Here is a 19,246-nt window from a genome sequence, read left to right on the forward strand (position 1 = left end):
AAGGATGTGTAAAACACTGTGGAATGTACCATAATATTATAGGATGGGGGATGCATTGTGCAACTGCCATGTTAATATGAGAAAGAGCAGTACTAAGGCAAGGACTTTTTCCAGAAAGCAAGTTCAAGAGGAAAAGTGTTTAGTCCAAAACAAATAAACAAAAAAAGAGCACTGGATAGCCGTTTCCACCACAAATGCAGTTTATTAAAGCACATCAAGCCACAGCACAAGAAACAGGATTTAACATCAAGGTAGTCGATATTTTCATAACCTATCTTATATATAAACTTCAGGAATCCAGTGCTATTAGAAATATACCCAAAAAACTCAAAAAAACTCTCCTCACTATCAGTCCAAAACAGACAAATGTCATCCAGGAAACATTTGTAAAAGACCCAGCTATTTTTAAATCTTGAATTAAACACATATTTATCCTCCCACTAAGCCATTACAAGGTTGGCATATGTAGGAGCACACATGGCCCCCGTAGCCACCCCTTTTGTTTGTCGAAAGAACTCACCCTCAGAATAAAGGAAATTATTGTTCAAAACAAGTTCCATAAGACCCAAAATTACATAAATCTCCTTCTCTGTGAATTTATTATCTTTTCTTAAAATTTCTTCAAAAAAATCTAAACCAGCCATGTGAAGGATGGAGGTGAAAAGGTCGACCACATCAACATTGATAAAAATAACGTTGTTAGTCATCTTCCTATCCCTTACACTTCTTAAAAACCCCCAGGAATCCTTAAGTACATTACAAGCACCCACAGGCATACTTTTTAACTTAAAATCCCTTAAGGCCAATTGTGGCAGCTAGTCAGTCTGTTACTGCACCCATAGCTAAATATTTGGATTTTTCACCTCCATCCCTCACAGGGCTCGTTTGGATTTTTTTGAAGAAATTTTAAGAAAAGATAAAAATGGTCTACTAAAGCTCTGAAGTGTATATTAACTCTATGTTACGTATTCATCAGCCTCATCAGCAGAAATGCATAGCGTCACTTTGATTGCACCCAGTTTGCAGCTCCTCTGTACTATCTCGGTATTACTGATCATGCTTCCTCCTCACAGTTTGTATCTAGGACATATAGGACAGCTGCTGCCTTTGTCCTATACTAGTTGCATTATTGAGTGATGACGGCATGTACCTTGCTGTACTTTTCAGAGACTGATGTCCCAACACTCTACACATACACTTTCCAGCAAAAACTACACTCCTGTCATCACAGCCTAAACATTAGTCAATGCAGCTTGTCAGTGCATTACAACTAGCTCAGTCAACCTAATAGTAATAGATTATGTCTGAGTGACTCATATTGTGTTGCAATGATCGTATAGCCTCACCACTCCTAGTCTGGGTCTAGTAGTAATAGGCACAACCTTACTAGCCCATGGAAGTTGCCAACAGTTAGTCTCCACCTCAAGCAGCATGTCATTAGTGAGGCCATCCAACCCCAATCCTCTGTCAATCAGCAGTGTTTAGTCTCCACCCCAAGCAATATGTCATTAGTAAGCCAATTCACCCCCCCCCCCGTTAATCAGCAGTGCTTAGTTTCCACCCTAAGCAGTATGTCTTTAGTGTGGCCATCCATCCCACCCCCTATCAATCATCAGTACTCAGGATGTTCTCCACACATGCTAGGATAGTGATTCCCATCCCCCCTACCAAATAAGCTTGTACCGTATACTGATAGGCAGTGACATCCCCATAGTCTGACTCTCATGATTCATGGCCTGTCTCCTACCCTGCACGTGGGTTAGAACTGCTGCTATTTTTATACCACTTAGTAGCATGCTTTGTGTGTGGTAATAAGATGCATAAGGATTCATTTTAAAAACTGCGCCACAGCAGTGTTCTGTTTTGGGATCTGGTTCACTAAATATATACATACAAGTATTTCAGGTAAAGGCATTAATACCCTTTTAGCCTGCTAATATACTAAAACAGTTGTTCCTATAATAAGTGTCGAGGCTATTCTTAAATACATTTAAACAAGTACTTCCTTTAATGTAGTGTGGTAGTCTGTTCCATGCATCAACTGCTCTCTCAAAGAACCAATTAGTACACTTCTCATTCCTATAGTATCTTCTACATAGGTTATCTGATGATTCTCTAGTACTTTTTGATAACCTCAAACATTCCCAGAGATAGTTGTCTCTAATTGCCCCATATACCCAAACAAGATAAAAAAAAGGGAAAAAAATGACAGCGTCCTGTGTGGCAGCAGATGCTTTGGATCCCTACAGTAAAGTGCATTATTTGTCTTGTTTTTCATCAGAAACAACAACAACAAAAAAAAAAACAGATTTAAGGAGAAGAAATGAAGGTATGATTGACTACAGTGTTGAGAATCTTCTGGAAATCCGATCTCATGTCTCGTTGTGCTGCATGCTTGATGAACTACTATCAGAGAGGCCTGTAAACTCAAACACACTCCATGTACTCCAGCAGTTTGGAATCTTAGTGAAACATGGTAAAAACTGCAGAAACCTGTCAAACCTATCAAACCAGTTGATGATCAGACATGGGAAGCATATTAAAAGGAAAAGATGTGAAAGGTCAAGAAAGAGAGGCTCTAGAGCAGGAATTAAGGCCAGACTGAAAAGAAATCCACACAGTTTGCACTTCCTAACATGCTGCTGGCAAATATATGCTCACTGGAAAGTAAGATGGACTATTTAAGGATGGATCTTTCCACACAATCTAAGGTGAGAAATAGTTGTTTACTTGTGTTTACTGAAACTTGGCTAAACCCCATTATAAATTATACTACAATATATGTGGAGTGAATGTCATTATTTTGTGCTGACAGAAATCAATCTCTCTGTTGCAAATCTCATGGAGGGGGTGTTTGTGTGTATATCAACAACAACTGGTATACAAACTGTGAAATAATCACCTCTCACTGCTCAGAGAACATTGCGTTAGTGTCACTAAAATGCAGACCCTTCTTCTTGCCTAGGGAATTCAATGGATTGAGCATAACAGCTGTTTACATCCCCCTAGTGCTAATACCAACATGGCACTGAACATTCTGTTTCTGTCAATAAATGACCTCCAGAATAAGATCCCTGAGTTTGCCCATATAATTGCAGGTGATTTCAATCAAGCTGACTTGAAATCCACATTATCCCATTACTGTCAACACGTGAACTTTGCAACAAGAGGGGAGAACACTCTGGATAAGGTGTACACAACTGTAAAACTGGCCTACAAAGCAGTACCTTATCCACATCTGGGCAACATAAGAAAAATACGTATCATATTCAAACAACTACCTTGGCTTTCCCATGACACTTTCTTCTTATCAAACAAAGAGATAAAGCTAAAGCCTACACCAATCCATCAAAAGCATGAATGATCAGAACTTATACCAGCAGCTAAGGAACCAAACAAAGAAATGTATAAAAAATGACAAAAACACTGCTTCCATACCTCTCAAGTAAGGCATCTTCACAACCCTTGCAGATTCTGGCAAACTATTAACTACCTCCTTAACCCAGGTAAAACCTCCACCCACTCCCCCACCACATCCAATACCTCTGAATCCACAGAATCACAATTCAACTCCCACTTTATTAACTCTATCACCTCCCTCCTAGATAACCACCAAAACCTACCTCTCAATACCCCCCTCTCCCTCAAGCACCACTACCTCTTGATCCTTCAAACCTGTCTTAAACTCCTACATAAAAAAGCTCATAAGCAAACTTAAGCCAAGCAGCCTAGCTGCAGACCAACTCCCCAATGAATTCTTAAATATTGCTGCCCCATCTATTGCCTATACTATATTTCTTCTTATCAATCATTGTATCTCAGAAGAGTATGTACCTCACCTCTGGAAAATAGCACATATCATCCCCCTCCACAAGGGCGGTCCCTGCAGGAAAATCATGAACTATCATCCCATTGCCATCCTCCCACCCATAGCTAAAATCCTAGATAAATGTATTCACCAACAACTCCAAAATCACCTCATCAATAACAACCTACTATTCCACTCCCAGCGTGGATTCAGGCCTAAGCATAGCACTAACACAGCCTTAATATAATTTACCGACACCATTCATTACCTCATGAACAACAGTCTCTTAGTGTCAGCTATCTTCCTTGACATGTCAGAGGCATTTGACACTGTCTCCCACCAGCTTCTCCTAAACATACTTGCCACCTACCACCTCAGTTCATCTACACTTACATGGTTTAAGAACTATCTATCTGAGCAAAAACAGGCCACTAAATGGGAGAAAAATCTCTTTCCTCTGCTACCAGTGTCCACAGGTGTACCCCAAGGATCCATACTCGGTTCCCTCCTTTTTATCGTATTTACCAATAGTATAAACTCAGCAACCCAACTCACGACGATCGTACAATACACAGACAATACATCCCTTATCTGCTCTGCCCCAACCCTCCAAGAACTTCAAGATAAGACACAAAAAGCATTTCAGGAAATAGAAACCTACCTATCCAACCTCAAGTTCATTCTAAACCCCAAGATCAAACTGATGTTTTTCACCAACAAGCCATCCAGTAACCACTCTCCATCCGTCACAATTCATTCCACCAATAGAACCACAATTGAACCCACAAAACATACCAAACTCTTAGGTGTTACTATAGATGACAGGCTGAAATTTGATATTAACATTTCCCTGTCAATTAAAAACGTCCATGCCAAACTTGGATCTCTCTACCATGCTAAACTTTTCCTGACAAACCAAGCCAGGGTAGCCACTGCTAGACCCCAACTTCTATATCTTACTCTACTGCTCGCACATATTTACAAACCTCCGCAAAACCGACCTAAACAACCTATCATCCTGCCGTAATAAAATTGCAAAATTTGCCAGCAATTATCCCCATAAATCTCATCACTGCTCTGCTCTCCAACAATTGAATTGGCTTGGGTTCCTAGCCTGTTAACATTGAACCATCTCACCTTTGCATACAAAATCATTCACAACCCCAACTTATGCCCCTCACTGTCCTCCCTAGTTCAACCACAAGTCAGTACAAGGCCTGTTAGATCTTCTGACAGACTGATGCTAACAATAACCTTGTTGCACAACTACCATGGTGACTGCCTCTACTCTAAGAAAATAGCTAAGGCCTGGAATGCTCTCCCCCAACACATTCAAAACACTCCTCACTACTCTGCCTTTAAAACTAAAACCAGAGAATATCTCATATCTAGGTGGTTCTGCTCCAGCTGTTCTCTTGGATAATCAGTCCCATCCCAATCTACTTTTTCTCCATCCCCCTCTCAAAGGAACTTTATCTTCTTGCTCAAGCCCATTTTAGATTTTTTAACTTTGCAGTATACAATAACATTTTAATTGTGCTACAACTCATGACGCCATGGATGCTTCTCTCAACAAATTTCACTCATTGATATTTCAGTATCTACAATGCTAGCCATATCATAGGACTACTGGAATATACATGTATTAGTTTTGTATTAGGTGTATTATTGTCTGTATGTAATTTTATGATTTGCATGATTTTGTGTTACCTTTACAAAAACATTGTATGTGGAGCTTTTCTCCCTGGGTCTCCACTGAAAACGGGCTCCATGGCTCAGTCGGACACTACCCGGTTAACAAATGTAAAAATAAATAAATAAATAAGCAAATAATAAATAACTCTGACCATCTGGCCATCTTGCTGCTTCCTGCATACACACCACTGTTGAAAAGGGGGAACCTACAACTAAACAAGTAAGGATATGGCCTGAGGAAGCAGTCTTGACACTACAGGACTGCTTCGAATGTATGGACTAGCCTGTGTTTAGAGATGCAGCTGTAAAGAACCACCATATAGACCTGGAGGATTAAACAGAATCTGTAATTTGCCTATATTTCAAAATGTGTTGATGATGTAACAGTCATCAAATGTATCACCATGCGTGCTAATCAGAAACCCTGGCTATCTGGTGAAGTATATGAGCTCTCAAAGACATGAATTTCTGCATTTAAATAAAAAGACAAGGATACCCTAAGAGAGGCCAGAGCAAATCTAAGTAGAGGTATAAATGAGGCTAAGAGAACCTACGGACACTTCTGTGATCAAAGGGACTCCAGATATCTCTGACAAGGCATACAAGCCATAACTGACTACAGACCTGCATCTTCCCCATGTGATGATAACACAGAATTTCTGAACAAACTAAACACCTACTTCAGCAGATTTTATATGGACAACAACACTGTGCCAAATAAGCTCCCTGTCGAACAGGGTGAGAAGGTGATGTTCTGAAATTCCTGAGCCAAGTAAACCCAAGAAAAGCAACTGGTCCTGATAATATTATGGGAAGGTTTCTCAGAGACTGTGCTACCCAATTGTCCACTGTACTAACAGATATATTCAACACATCCCTGCAACTAGCCATTGCACCCAGTTGCATCAAAAATATGACAATAATTTCTTTACCCAAGAAATCCCAACCAATAAGCCTAAATGATCACTGGCCAGTTGTTCTAACATCAACATGAAGTGTTTTGAGTGGTTGATCAAGAACCATATCTCTTCAAGCCTACCTACAACACTGGATACATTACAGTTTGCTTATAGATGTACGCTGCATGGCTGATGCAAGAACTATAGCAATTCATGAATCCTTGGCACATCTAGAGAACAAAAATTTCTAAGTCAGAATGCTGTTTAGTGATTTTAGTTCCACCTTTAACACTGTCATCCCCCAGAATCTGATATTAAAGCTGATCTAGCTGGGCATCAACAGCCCCCTATGTAACTGGATACTGGACTTTCTCATCAACAGACCCCAAAAAGAATGTGCAGGAAATAACAGTTGAGTCAGTATTAGAATAAGAATCCTGAGTCCTCTGCTGTTTACCTTGTTGATGCACGACTGCATGGCCAAGCATGAATCCTACAAAATCATCACATTTGCGGATGATAACACTGTTGTAGGTCTTGTTAGAAATGGTGAGGAAACAGTCTACAGGGATGAAGTGGAGCATCTGATAGGTTGGTGTGACAGCAACAATCTGGCCTTCAGTGCAAGCAAGGCCAAAGAATTAACAGTGGACTTCAAAAGGACTCAGGAGATACATCAACCTCTGGAATTAAGGGGGAGGCAGTGGAAAGAGTCAAAAACATCAATTTTCTGGGGGTTCACATCTCAGATGACCTATCCTGGTCAACTCATATTAGCCACACAGTGAAGAAAGTACAACAATGTCTGCACCTCCAACGGAAACTGAGGAAGGCAAACCTGTCTCAGTCCATCCTCAAAACCTTTCACAGGGGACCATTGAGAGCATTCTCTCAAATATCATCATAGTTAGCTATGGTAACTGCAAAGCATCTGACCACAAGGCTCTCCTGAGGGTAGTGAGGACAGTGGAAAAAGTCATTGGTTCACTCCCATCCATGGATGACCTGCATGAGATTCGGTGTGTGGGAAGATCTAGGAAGATAATCAATTATCCCACTCACTCTTCCCATGACATGTACTTCCACCTTTCCTCGGGCAGGCAGTATCACAGCTTACACTGCAAAACATCTAGACTGAACAGGAACTACTTCCCTCCATCCATAAGGTTGCTGAACATGAATGCCAGGCATGACAGCGACTAATCCACTCAATATGCCACTTACTGTGAAGTATCATCTATAGTAATTACTGTGGCATATTGCTTCAATAACTGGTACAGTTAGCCTGATTTCTTATGCTATTACTTCCTGAATGTCAAATAGTCAGGAGTGAGTCACCACTCCACAAATGTGCAATATGAACATCAAAATATGTCATACTACAACTGATGAAGTGCAATATTCTAAGCAATCACAAAGTGAAGTCATAGTCTTGCAATACCTACTAATATAATAGTGTGTAATGGCTTCCTGTCTAATTGTGGTAATTTATTGTGTTAATATTTTAATTACTGTATGTGCATTAGTCTTACTGTCACTCAAACTGTGTGTTCACTGTTATGTCTTGCACGGGGACTAAAGCAATGTAATTTTGTTCAGCTTGCACTGCCATGTATATCTGATCAACAATAAAGTTTATTTTGACTTTGAAGATCTCCTCTTAAATACAGGTACAAGTTCAGATATTTTAAAACTCTTTTGATCATGTATTATAATGCTGTCTTATACTGTACTCTGCCTCTGTGGGGGCAACCAAACTGCACCAGACTCTTTGTAGACCATAACCATCATAGATTCGTAGTAAGATAACTGCCCCTGTGGGCCATTTTAAGCCTAGTCAATTACCCCATGTGAGAATCGAACCCTGCACCTTGTGTCTGTAAGGTGAACACATTAACCATTATGCCAACCCCCTCCAACTTGTCAGAATTCTGGAGCAGAGGGTGACCAAGATAAGAGTCTACAATACCATTGCCTTAAGCTCATAAAACCCACCCTTAATCTGATATGTGTTAGTGAAATGTACTTGCCATGGTATTTTTCTGCAGTTAAACCTCTATTGTTAACGAATCTGAATTGCCCCACCCTTGAATAAAAAATCATTATATAATATAGTGCATAAACTTTGCACTACTGAGAACATAATGGGGTTTCTGAACAGACAGAGTTTTTTGAGGATTTGGCATACAAACATTTGTTTTCAAACAGTAGTGCTGGGCACTAAATCAAAGCAAGTGGCCATGTATCAGCAAGATAATAATTGTGCTTTTCTTTAAAATGAAACATGTGACACAGTTCTGCCTAAGGTGATATAGCTGAAACAGAAAGCCTTAAGTGATCATTTATACGGCAAGATTCATAGCACTATCTCTACAGTGAAACAATTAATCAGATTCATAAACAATGCATTAAACTTGCAGATGCTGCTATAATACAAGTTGCAGCTACATCTATTTACTTAAAATGATTGTTGAGCTAATATAGTATCAGTGATAATTTTGGCTTAAACACTACATTCAATCTTTTGTGTACTGACATGTACAAAGTCTCTTTTTTCAGAATATAATTTGTTAAAACAGATTGTTCGGTCTCAGATTTGTTCCTTTTAAAAACAAGATCTATATGCTTCCTCCAATTAAGTATGCTAATTAAGTATGGATTTCAGGAAGCGTCTTTTCCTGAGTCATCTCCCACCCCCACAGCAGTCTTAACACATATCATTTGTGGAGCATTGTCATATTAAGAAAACCTTTAGCTGTTTCTTGGTTACCCTGAGCCTGTTGCTTTAACAGATAGCTGTATATTCTCTCCTGTGAAATCTGTAGTAAGTTCTATGTGCTATTTTTTTCCCTTTGTTTTAATTCATGTTTACTTTTCCTTAACATTTTTGGAAGTGCATTGACATTTAGCAGTATGAGGTACTAAGTCATGAGCTACTTCATTTGGTACATTTTTTTTCTGTCTCATGTATTTTGAAATGTTGTCAAGATGTGTGTTGGCTTAAAGGTTTTCAGATTTAAATACGTTTAGACTGTTGAATGCTATTTAGCAAACATTAATTGTGCGGGCTAAGGATGAGATTATAGTAATTTATTTTATTGTACTGATAACATAGTGTGATGTATTCTGTTAGGGTGCTGTTTAGACCCTTACTGGTTAAGGGAGAATAGAAAAAAATTGTGACTAGGGTTAAAGAGACAAATCGGTCTGTAGGCCTTCATCCCTGATAGCTAAGTATTTATACAATTTTAGTTTTTTTTCCATTTCTTCTGTTTAAAATGTGCAGAAAGAGAAATGGTTTATTAGAAAAACGAGTTTCTTTTCAACAGCATTTAAAGAACTGAGGTATTTCTGATGCATCACAGGCTCCTAGGCTTTGAATATGTACTATATTAAGAAATTGTAAGCACAGTATTTCTGATGCATCACAGGCTCCTAGGCTTTGAATATGTACTATATTAAGAAATTGTAAGCACAGTTCTTTTTAATGCCAATAAATAAACAATCTAAAATTAAGAAGGCTCTTTGCCTTTTTCCATCTCTGCTTTAAGTGCTGACTGGGAGCTTGAAGTTAACATGGTAACTACGTAATTTTGTTCCCATTAGTTTGTAAAGTTTGACTGTATTAAAGTTGTTAAGCAAACTTGTGCAAGGAAGTGGATACAGTGTATTATTTGAGGACTTTGTAGTTCTGTCTAGCATGCATAGTGTTTGAAGAGTAACGGTAAGCTTTTTGAGAACAACCCTGCACACATTATTTATTTATTTATTTATTTATTTTTTACTTGATTAACTGAAATAATGATGTGAGAGAGGGAAAATTTATAAAATTAACAGCAGGACTGATCTTTCATATGTCTTTAATTGCTATGGTCCAACGATTATTTCATTTACTCAAAATCCCCATTAGAACTTAAAACTTGCTGTTCACTCTTGTGTGCAAGATTTATCAGCTGACCTTTTGAGATTGCTTGGTTACCTTCAGTGTTTCCACCTTTCATTGCTATCTTGGCATTGTTTGTTTTACAACAGTACCCCCCCCACACCCCATGACCAGTAGCAAGTCCTGCCCAAGACCCAGCATATTTTTTTTTCTTTCTGTCTATATCATTGAATAAACATGCTGATGTTTGTTCGTCTGCATGAATATTCATTCGGGATTGCCGACATGCGGAAAGCAGATGCATAGGGAAAAAGTTTAGTAGATCGCATGCTGCTTATACTGACTGGCAATATATATTACTACTGTTTTTTCCTAGTAGTGTGCAAGCTGCTTCCAGTGGCTTGTAATATATATTTAATGGAAATTGCCATTAAATCATAGTAGAGTAGTTTAGCTATTCAGCATCCTAACACTTGCTCTGAAATGTTGCATCCTCTCACATCTTTAAACACAAATGATAGGCATGCTGTCAACAGGCATGTCAGCGTTTGTTGCAAAGGAAATGAGCATGTACATATGCTTTACCACTGATGAGTACTAGTTCTGAAAGATTTTACAATTTTTATGTATACAACTTCACATGTGTGAAACTGTCAGAAATCACTTCTGCTAAATACAGTACCTTCCGAACACTTGTAATGTATGTCCGCTAGACCATGACATAAATTCACACATAATTGTCAGTTCTATATTTATAAAAGGTGCACACCAAGGCCATCCATTTAAACCAATAAAAACTGTAATATGACTGTAAAAGTTCTAAATATAATCACATACACAGAATTAACTTTTCTTGGTATAACTGGTGCAATCTTTCAGAATTGTAGCAGAAACCAAGCATTTTAATTTATTTTAGATGAGGATAACAGATTAACATAACCAACAAAAGGGACTGCAGCTGTCTGTGATAATTTAAAGGAGAAGCAAAACTGAAAAACTCCCAAAAGTTATATGAAACATTGTCCGGGGCAGCTGTTTAAGCTGTCATACTCAACACTCCCCCGATCCCACCCAAGTCTTTGCTGGGAAAACAACCATCACCATGGCAGCCTAATTCCCTCATCCCTGTAATGTGTGAGGGGAAAACTTTAACTCCCAACTGTCACCACCACAACCTATATACACACCAAAGTTAAAACTTAAAAACATGTCCTTCCAGCAGATCTTCAAAAAAGTGAAATGGTAAACAGCTTTTATTCAGGAACATCTTTCCATTCGCATCATGACTTTCATTAACAAGCACAGTATCTGAAGGAAAGTTTTTCCCTTTATGATGAGAAAAATGCAGATGATAAATCTACAAATTCTGATCTACAGCTGCAAATTTTTTTCCCTCGTTTTGCAGGGGGTCAAGCCTCCCCTGTACCCCCTGTGACTTAAATATACCATCTGCAAGATTATACTACTTGAGGGAAAAGGGTAAACTCTGATTAGCAATGGATGGTTTACCAATCATGCATCACTGGTATGGTACATCGCAGCCACTGGCCATGTCAGTCACTCTGGCCATGCCCATTCCTGAGTAAAACGACTTGAGGGGTACTGTTGTAAAACATTGCCACTATCTCACACGTTTAAACTTCTAACCACATCTGTCACTTTGTTTTATATGTTGTTTAAAGCAGCCATGTTTTATAGGTTCATAGGTTGGTACTAGGCTGTCAGCCCTAAGGCCTATGCAAGCCTAGCCATAACAATTCCCTGGAAATTTTTCCCACAATATTTACTTCTCTGGGCCCCTGTTTAGCAGGGTGACTGACATGATCCCCGGGGTGAATTTCCTTTCTCCCATCCAATCATCAAGGTTCCTTTTGAAGAGGGCTAATGAGGTGCTCTGCTTGACATGTATGGGCAGTCTATTCCAGAGTATGGGGAGTCTCTGGGTCAGGAACCTATCCCTCCAGCATGTTTTGTTCATTGTGATGATAAGGTTTAGATCCCTGAAGCGTGTGGCTCTGAGGGATTGGGATTTCTTTAAGTGAAGCATGTCCAACAGATCAGGGTTTGACATGGCGTTGTAAGTTAAGCAGAGATTGCCTCTGAGTAGACGATATGCCACAGAGTATAGCTGGAGTTTTTTTAGACTGTCAGCATATGGCATCTGCTTTAGGCCTGTGATTCTTTTAGTGAGGCATTTCTGTGGCCTTTCCAGCTGTTGCAGATGTCTTGTGAGGTACATACCAAATGGGGCATTATACTCTATAATTGGTCTAATGAGGGATGAGTACAGTGGGATAATGATCTCCTTTTTTCTGAATGAAATGCCCTTAGTGATGAGGTGTGCCACGTAGAAGGATTTTCCTGACTGTTGTGATGTGGTTATCTAAAGTGAGACCACTGTCCACTTGTGTCCCTAAGTCTCTCATCACACTTTCGATGTTTAGTGTCCTGCCACCTATGTGGTAGTTCATGGGTACATGTTTTTTTCCAAAGGGGATGACTATACATTTCTTGGCATGAAGCTTGAGCCCATGGCTCTGGCACCAGGCATCTGTTTCTGTAAGGCCCTTTTGTAGAATATCCACATAATTTGGGGATTCCATAATGGCTCCCAGTTTGCAGTCATCTGCAAACTTTGTTAGCCAGAGTCCCTTAGTGTTGGCCTGTACTTCAGAGAAGTAGATGCCAAACAACAGTGGTCCCAGGACTGAACCCTGAGGTACTCCACTTGTCACTTCTCTGGAGCTGGATTTGGAGTCAGCTACTTTCACAGTCTGGGTTCTGTCAGTAAGCCAGTTGGCAACTCATTGAGTGACGTAGGGATTTATACCCAGCTTAGTAAGTTTATCTAGGATTCCAGAGTGGGGGATGGTGTTGAAGGCCTTGGCGAGGTCCAGATAGGCTGTGTGGACCTCCTTACCCTCGTCCACAGCTCTGGAGACAGATTCTCCTTACCCTCGTCCACAGCTCTGGAGACAGATTCGAAGAAGTCAATTAGATTCAGGAGACAAGATCGGCCCTTCACAAACCCAAACTGGATGGGGTCCAGTGTCTGGAGGTTGCCAATGTCTTTGTTTATAAGTTCCATGATAATGCGTTCCATGCCCTTGCAGATCAGGCTTGTCAGACTGATGGGACGGTAGTTCCCAGGATCCAAGGTGGATCCTCCCTTGTGGAGTGGGATAACTGTAGCTGTGCGCCACTCAGTGGGAACGAAGCCTGAGGTGAGGCTATGATTAAACATGACACTGGTGTTCCAGTTCATTTTGTAGTTCATGTAGTACACAGCTTGGGATGTCATCTGGTCTCATGGATGCTGTATTCTTAGCTTTGGAGAGTGCTGTTTCTACCTGTGTGGCTGTGATTATCGGAATTTGGCAATCTTTTGGTATTGAGATGGGCCCTTTAGGGGGTGAGAGGGGAGTGAAGTTGGCACTAAATCGATCTGCCAGGATATTGGCAATATCCTTGGGATCAGTATACTTAATGCCATTCTGTTGTAACTCAGAGCAGATCTGAGCATTGCCATTTAGATTCTTGGCATAACTATAGAATGCCTGTGGTAGTCTCTGGAATATTTGGCAATTTTATTTTCGTAACTAGATTTTGAGGATTTTATGAGGGATCTCCGCTCCTTACTGAGGCTGGTGAGGGAGTTTATTGCATCCTAGGATTTTCCTCTTTTCTGCAACTGTTTCTTCCTTCTGTTGTATAGTTTGTTTATAGCAGGTGACCACCAGATTGGCTTCCTTTTTTTGGAGAAGAGTATCTTGGTTCTATTTGGGATGGCACGATTCATGCACGAGTGGATGTGCTTGTACAGTGCCTTAGTGTAGGATTCTGCAGTCGAACCTCCAGAACCCGTCTGCGTGGGTGTTGTGAAGTTTGTCACTTCTGACTTCAGTAGCATGAAGTTGGCTTTGGAGAAGTTTTTTAAGGAGGTTTCCTTACTGGGGGGTGGGATGTGGATGTCAAGGGTGATTTGCTTATGGTCTGACCTGACCAATGAGGGGGTGACCACTGGTGTGGAGCATCTATCTCCCATGTTGGTAATGACCAGGTCTAGGATATTGGAGCCCCCGATGGGACAATGGATTAGTTGATCCAGGGCGTTGGAATTTATGAATTCCAAGAACCGTTGGGAGTTGGTACCAGAGTAGTTTTCCCAATTAATGACAGGGTAGTTGAAATCACCTCGTATTAGGGTGTTTGGTTGTATCTTAATATTTTCCAGTATGTTTAGGAAGGTGTAGTGAGAATCTTGGGGTATGGTGGGGGATCTGTAGCAAGCTACAATTTGGATTGCAGTCTTACCTAGTGTTAGTTGTACTTGGAGAATTTCAGATGCATTGTGTTGGGCAACTATCCTGGAGGTGTGAATATGGGCACTCCTCCACCTTTAGTGTTTCGGTCTTGGTTTGGTGGCCGAAAAGTGTGGTAAGAATTGTAGCCTGCTATTGCAGGGGTGCTCTCTGGAGCCTTGAACCAGGTCTCGGTCACTGCATATAGATATCGATATTCTCCCTTTTTAGGAGTGCCTTGAGAGAGTGCATTTTGAGGTTTAGACTTGTAGCATTACCTTCAGATTTTGCATGCTTGTATCTGTTACGGTGGTGGTTTTATCCTTTGAACCTTGCCTAAAAAAGGCACTATAGGGGTGGCAAGAGCATTAGCCAGTAACCTGAATCCCAGGGGGTGACAGGTGCAGATCATCTCTGGCAAAGCATCGTGGTTTGTCGATCATGTCTTCCCAGGCAGACAAAATACTGGATACCCTTTGAATGACACCAGAAGCTGATTGGAAGTCTTTCATGTTCTATGTTTATAGATGGCTTCATAATATTCTTTTTTTGATGCTTGAAATTATGGTATAGAAAATATATCTGCTGATATCATGGTAGTGCCATTTATTGCTTTTCATTGTGCTATTTTTCTTTCTTGAGACGTTTTTTTCCTTGCTCCTTTTTTTCTCTCCACCTAATAACTTAGTAAGTTGACAGTCATGGCTCTGTGAGAGGCTTTTTTCTTTTTAATTTCATTTCTGTTACCAAGTCATACCAGTGAGGCTGCAAGGCTGACATAATTTGGTACTGTTTATTATTTTTGGGCATCGACACTTCTAGCTGCCTACTTCCACAGTCCCTCCTTGTTCAGTGGATCTACTGAACCCAACAAGCATCTCCCAGGCTTTCTCTATCCCATGCTCAGTCTTGGTGACATGATAAAGATACATCTGGGCAGCATAAGGCAGCATAACATCTAATGTTAAGGATGACTTTAGTTACAACACAGGTTCCCATCTCTTTTTATTTATAAACAATGTATTACACATATATGTATGTGTCAGACAATCATTCAAAAAACACATTTTCGAATGGCAAATGGTTGAACATAAATATTCAAACATCAGCTGATCAAAAATGAAACAAAAGAAACTTTAAAATTGGGCAAGACCCCTCCTACTAATTATTATATACCACCTCTGAGACTGCAATACACACACACACACACACACACACACAGTGGATATAAAAAGTTCATACAACCCTGTTAAAATGCAAGGTTTTTGTGATATAAAAAAGAGACCTCAATAAATCATTTCAAAACTTTTCCCACCTTTTTAATGTGACCTATAACCTGTACAATTCAATTGAAAAACAAATCTGTTAAGGGAAAAATATAAAAAATAAAAAAAGTACTATAAGCTGGTTGCATAAGTTTGCACACCTTTAAACTAATACTTTGTTGAAGCACCTTTTGATTTAATTACAGCATTCAGTCTTCTCGGGTACACACCTGCCATCAATTAGAGAGACTCTGATTAACCCCAAATAAAATTCAGCTGTCCTAGTAGGATTTTCCTGACATTTACTCAGTTGCCTGCTACAGCAAAAGCCATGGTTCACAGACTGCTTACAAAGCATCAAAAGAATCTCATTGTTGAAAGGTATCAGTCAGGAGAAGGGTACAAAAAAATTTCCACAGCATTGGATATACCATGAAACACAGTGAAGACAGTCATCAAAAAGTGGAGAAAATATGGGACAACAGTGACATTGCAAAGAACTGGATGCCCGCAAAAGAGACAAGACTAAAACTGGTCAGGGAGGCTGCCAAGCGACCTACAGCAACACTGAAGGAGCTGCAGGAATTTCTGGCAAGTACTGGTTGTGTACTACATGTGACAGTGATCTCCCATATTCTCCATATGTCTGGGCTATGGGGTAGGGTTGCAAGATGGAAGCCTTTTCTTAGACAGAAAAATATCCAGGTCCAGCTAAAATTTGCAAAACAGTACATAGTCTCCCAAAAGCATGTGGGGAAATGTGTTATGCTCTGACACCAAGGCTGATCTTTTTGGCCACAATTTCAAAAGGTACATTTATTGCAAAAACAACACTAACACCATCCCCATGATGAAGCATGTTGGTGGCAGTGGCAGTATCATGCTTTGGGGTTGATTTTTCTTCAGCTGGAACTGGGGCTTTAGTCAAAGTAGAGGGAGATTGCTTGCACCTGTCACCCTTAGGCTTTCAAATACTGGCCAAGGCTCTTGCCACCCCCATAGTGCCTTTTTTATGCAAGGCTCAAAAGACAAACCCACAACCGTAAACAGCACAAGTAACAAAAAACTGAGGGTAATGCTGCTCAGTGCCAGAAGTCTAAACTTCAAAATGCATGCACTCTAGGCACTCCTCAGTATGGAGAAAATTGATTATATCGATTATATGTGCAGTAACAGAAACCTGGTTTAAGGCTCCAAAGAGCACCCCAGCACTACCAGGCTACAACTCGTACCACACATTTTGGCCACAGAACCCAAACCGAAATACAAAAGGCGGGGGAGTATCCATATTCACCAAGGATACTCACACCTCCAGGTTAGTGGCAAAGCACGATGCTTCAGAGATATCCACGTGCAACTAACAATGGGCAAAACTGCAACTCAAATTGTAGCTTGCTACAGATCACCCACCATGTCCCGGGACCCCCATTCCGCATTTCTGGAAACACTGGGAAACATAAAGATCCTACCAAACACCCTGATATTGGGTGATTTCAACATTAACTGGGAGAGCTACTCAAGTACTAACTCCCTTGACCAACATCTCCTAGAATTTATAAACTCAAATGCCCTGGATCAACTGGTCACCACCCCCACCAGAGGTGACAACCTATTGGACCTGGTCATCACCAACATGGGCGTCTGGTGTTCCACACCGGAGGTCAACCCCTCGCTAGTTAGATCTGACCATAAACGAATCACTTTGGATATCCACATTCCGCCCCCACCCTCGGTCAAAGAAACCACTATGAAAAATGTTTCAAAAGCAAACTTCACGTTGCTTAAGACCGAGGTGGAAAGTTTCAAAGCCCCCATGCTAAAAGCTAACGCTGCCCAAGCTGCAAAATCCTTTACTAATGCACTCTACAGGCACCTACAAGAATGCATGGATCATGCTATCCCAAGCAAAACCAATTCTCACTCCTCCAAGAAAAGGAAACCAGTCTGGTGGACCCTTGCCATAACGAGCTATACAACAGAAGGAGGAAAGAATCCCAAGAAGGTAAGACATCCCTGATCAATATCGGCAAGTAACTACAATCTCTCATAAAATCATCCAAGGCTAGCTTCAAATGAAAAATTGTCAAGGAATCCAAAAATAACCACAAGGCATTCTTTAGCTATGTCAAGAATCTAAGTGTCAATTCTCAGATGTGCTCGGATTTAGTGCAGAATGGTACAAAATACAATGAATCGACCAATATCACCAACATCTTGGCAGACAGGTTCAGGGCAAACTTCACCCCCAAAAGGGCCTGTGACCATACCAGAAGAATGTAGTGCCCCTGAAATCACAGACTGATTAAAATGGCCCTCTCCAAAGCCAAAAACACAGCATCAATGGGACCGGACGGTGTCCCAGGCTGTGTCCTACATGAGCTCAAAGATAAACTAACCCCTCACCTAAACACACGGTTCAAACTCAGCCTTTCCACAGGCTACGTGCCTGTAGAGTGGAGCACAGCAATGGTTATTCCGCTCCACAAAGGTGGAGCCACAACAGACCCTGGGAGCTATCGCCCTATAAGCCTGACTAGCTTGGTCTGCAAGGCTATGGACTGCATCATCATGGATCTCATTAACAGACATTGGGAACCTCCAAACAGTGGACCTTACCCAGTTCAGCTTTAAGGGCAGATCATGCTTCTTGAGCCTGGTAGACTTCTTTGAGACAGTTACCAAGGCTATAGATGAGGGAAAGGTGGTCCACACAGCCTAACTCGACCTCGCAAAGGCCCTCAACACCATTCCCCATTCTGGTATTATAGACGAGCTCACCAGCCTGAACATAAACCCCTATGTCACGAGATGGGTTGCCAACCGGCTCACTGACAGAACTCGCATGGTAAGAGTTGTGGGAGCTAGATCTGACTCTAAACCGGTTACAAGTGGTGTTCCCAAAAGGGTCTCACTGAGACAGATACCTGGTGTCCAAACCATGGCCTCAAGCTAAATGCCAAAAAGTGCATAGTCATCCCCTTTGGAAAAAAGTACCCGCAAACTACCACATAGGTGATAGCCCCCTAAAAATGGAAGACATAATAAGTGATCTGGGGACCTAAGTAGATAGTAATCTCTCCTTTGATAATCACATTGCCAAAGTGGTTAGAAAATCCTTCTATGTGGCCCACCTAATCACAAAAGGGTTTGCATCCAGATCAAAAGAGGTCATTGTGCCCCTATATGCATCACTCATCAGACCCATCATAGAGTGCAATGCCACATTTGGGATGCACCTTTACAAGACACCTGCAACAGCTGGAAAGACCACAGAAGTACCTCACCAAGAGGTTCACTGACCTCAAACAGATGCCCTATACAGCTCGACTGAAGAAACTCCAGCTGTGCTCTGTTGCATACCGCCTACTCAGAACTAATCTATGCCGGACATACAA

At 40.8% G+C, this 19,246-nt stretch overlaps 1 protein-coding gene across 1 annotated transcript in view; it reads left to right on the plus strand.

The window, feature by feature from the left end:
- The first annotated feature begins 9,108 nt into the window (after positions 1-9,108).
- Positions 9,109-19,246, plus strand: part of DIRAS2 (DIRAS family GTPase 2) — a 267,524-nt gene continuing 257,386 nt past the window's right edge. The window contains exon 1 of the mRNA XM_044060821.1: positions 9,109-9,226. The gene's annotated coding sequence lies outside the window, so the exon portion shown is untranslated. The remainder of the gene's footprint in view (positions 9,227-19,246) is intronic.

Source organism: Protopterus annectens, chromosome 2.part0 (genome assembly GCF_019279795.1).
Source record: "Protopterus annectens isolate FY-2018-M chromosome 2.part0, PAN1.0, whole genome shotgun sequence".
Lineage (NCBI taxonomy): Eukaryota > Metazoa > Chordata > Ceratodontiformes > Protopteridae > Protopterus > Protopterus annectens.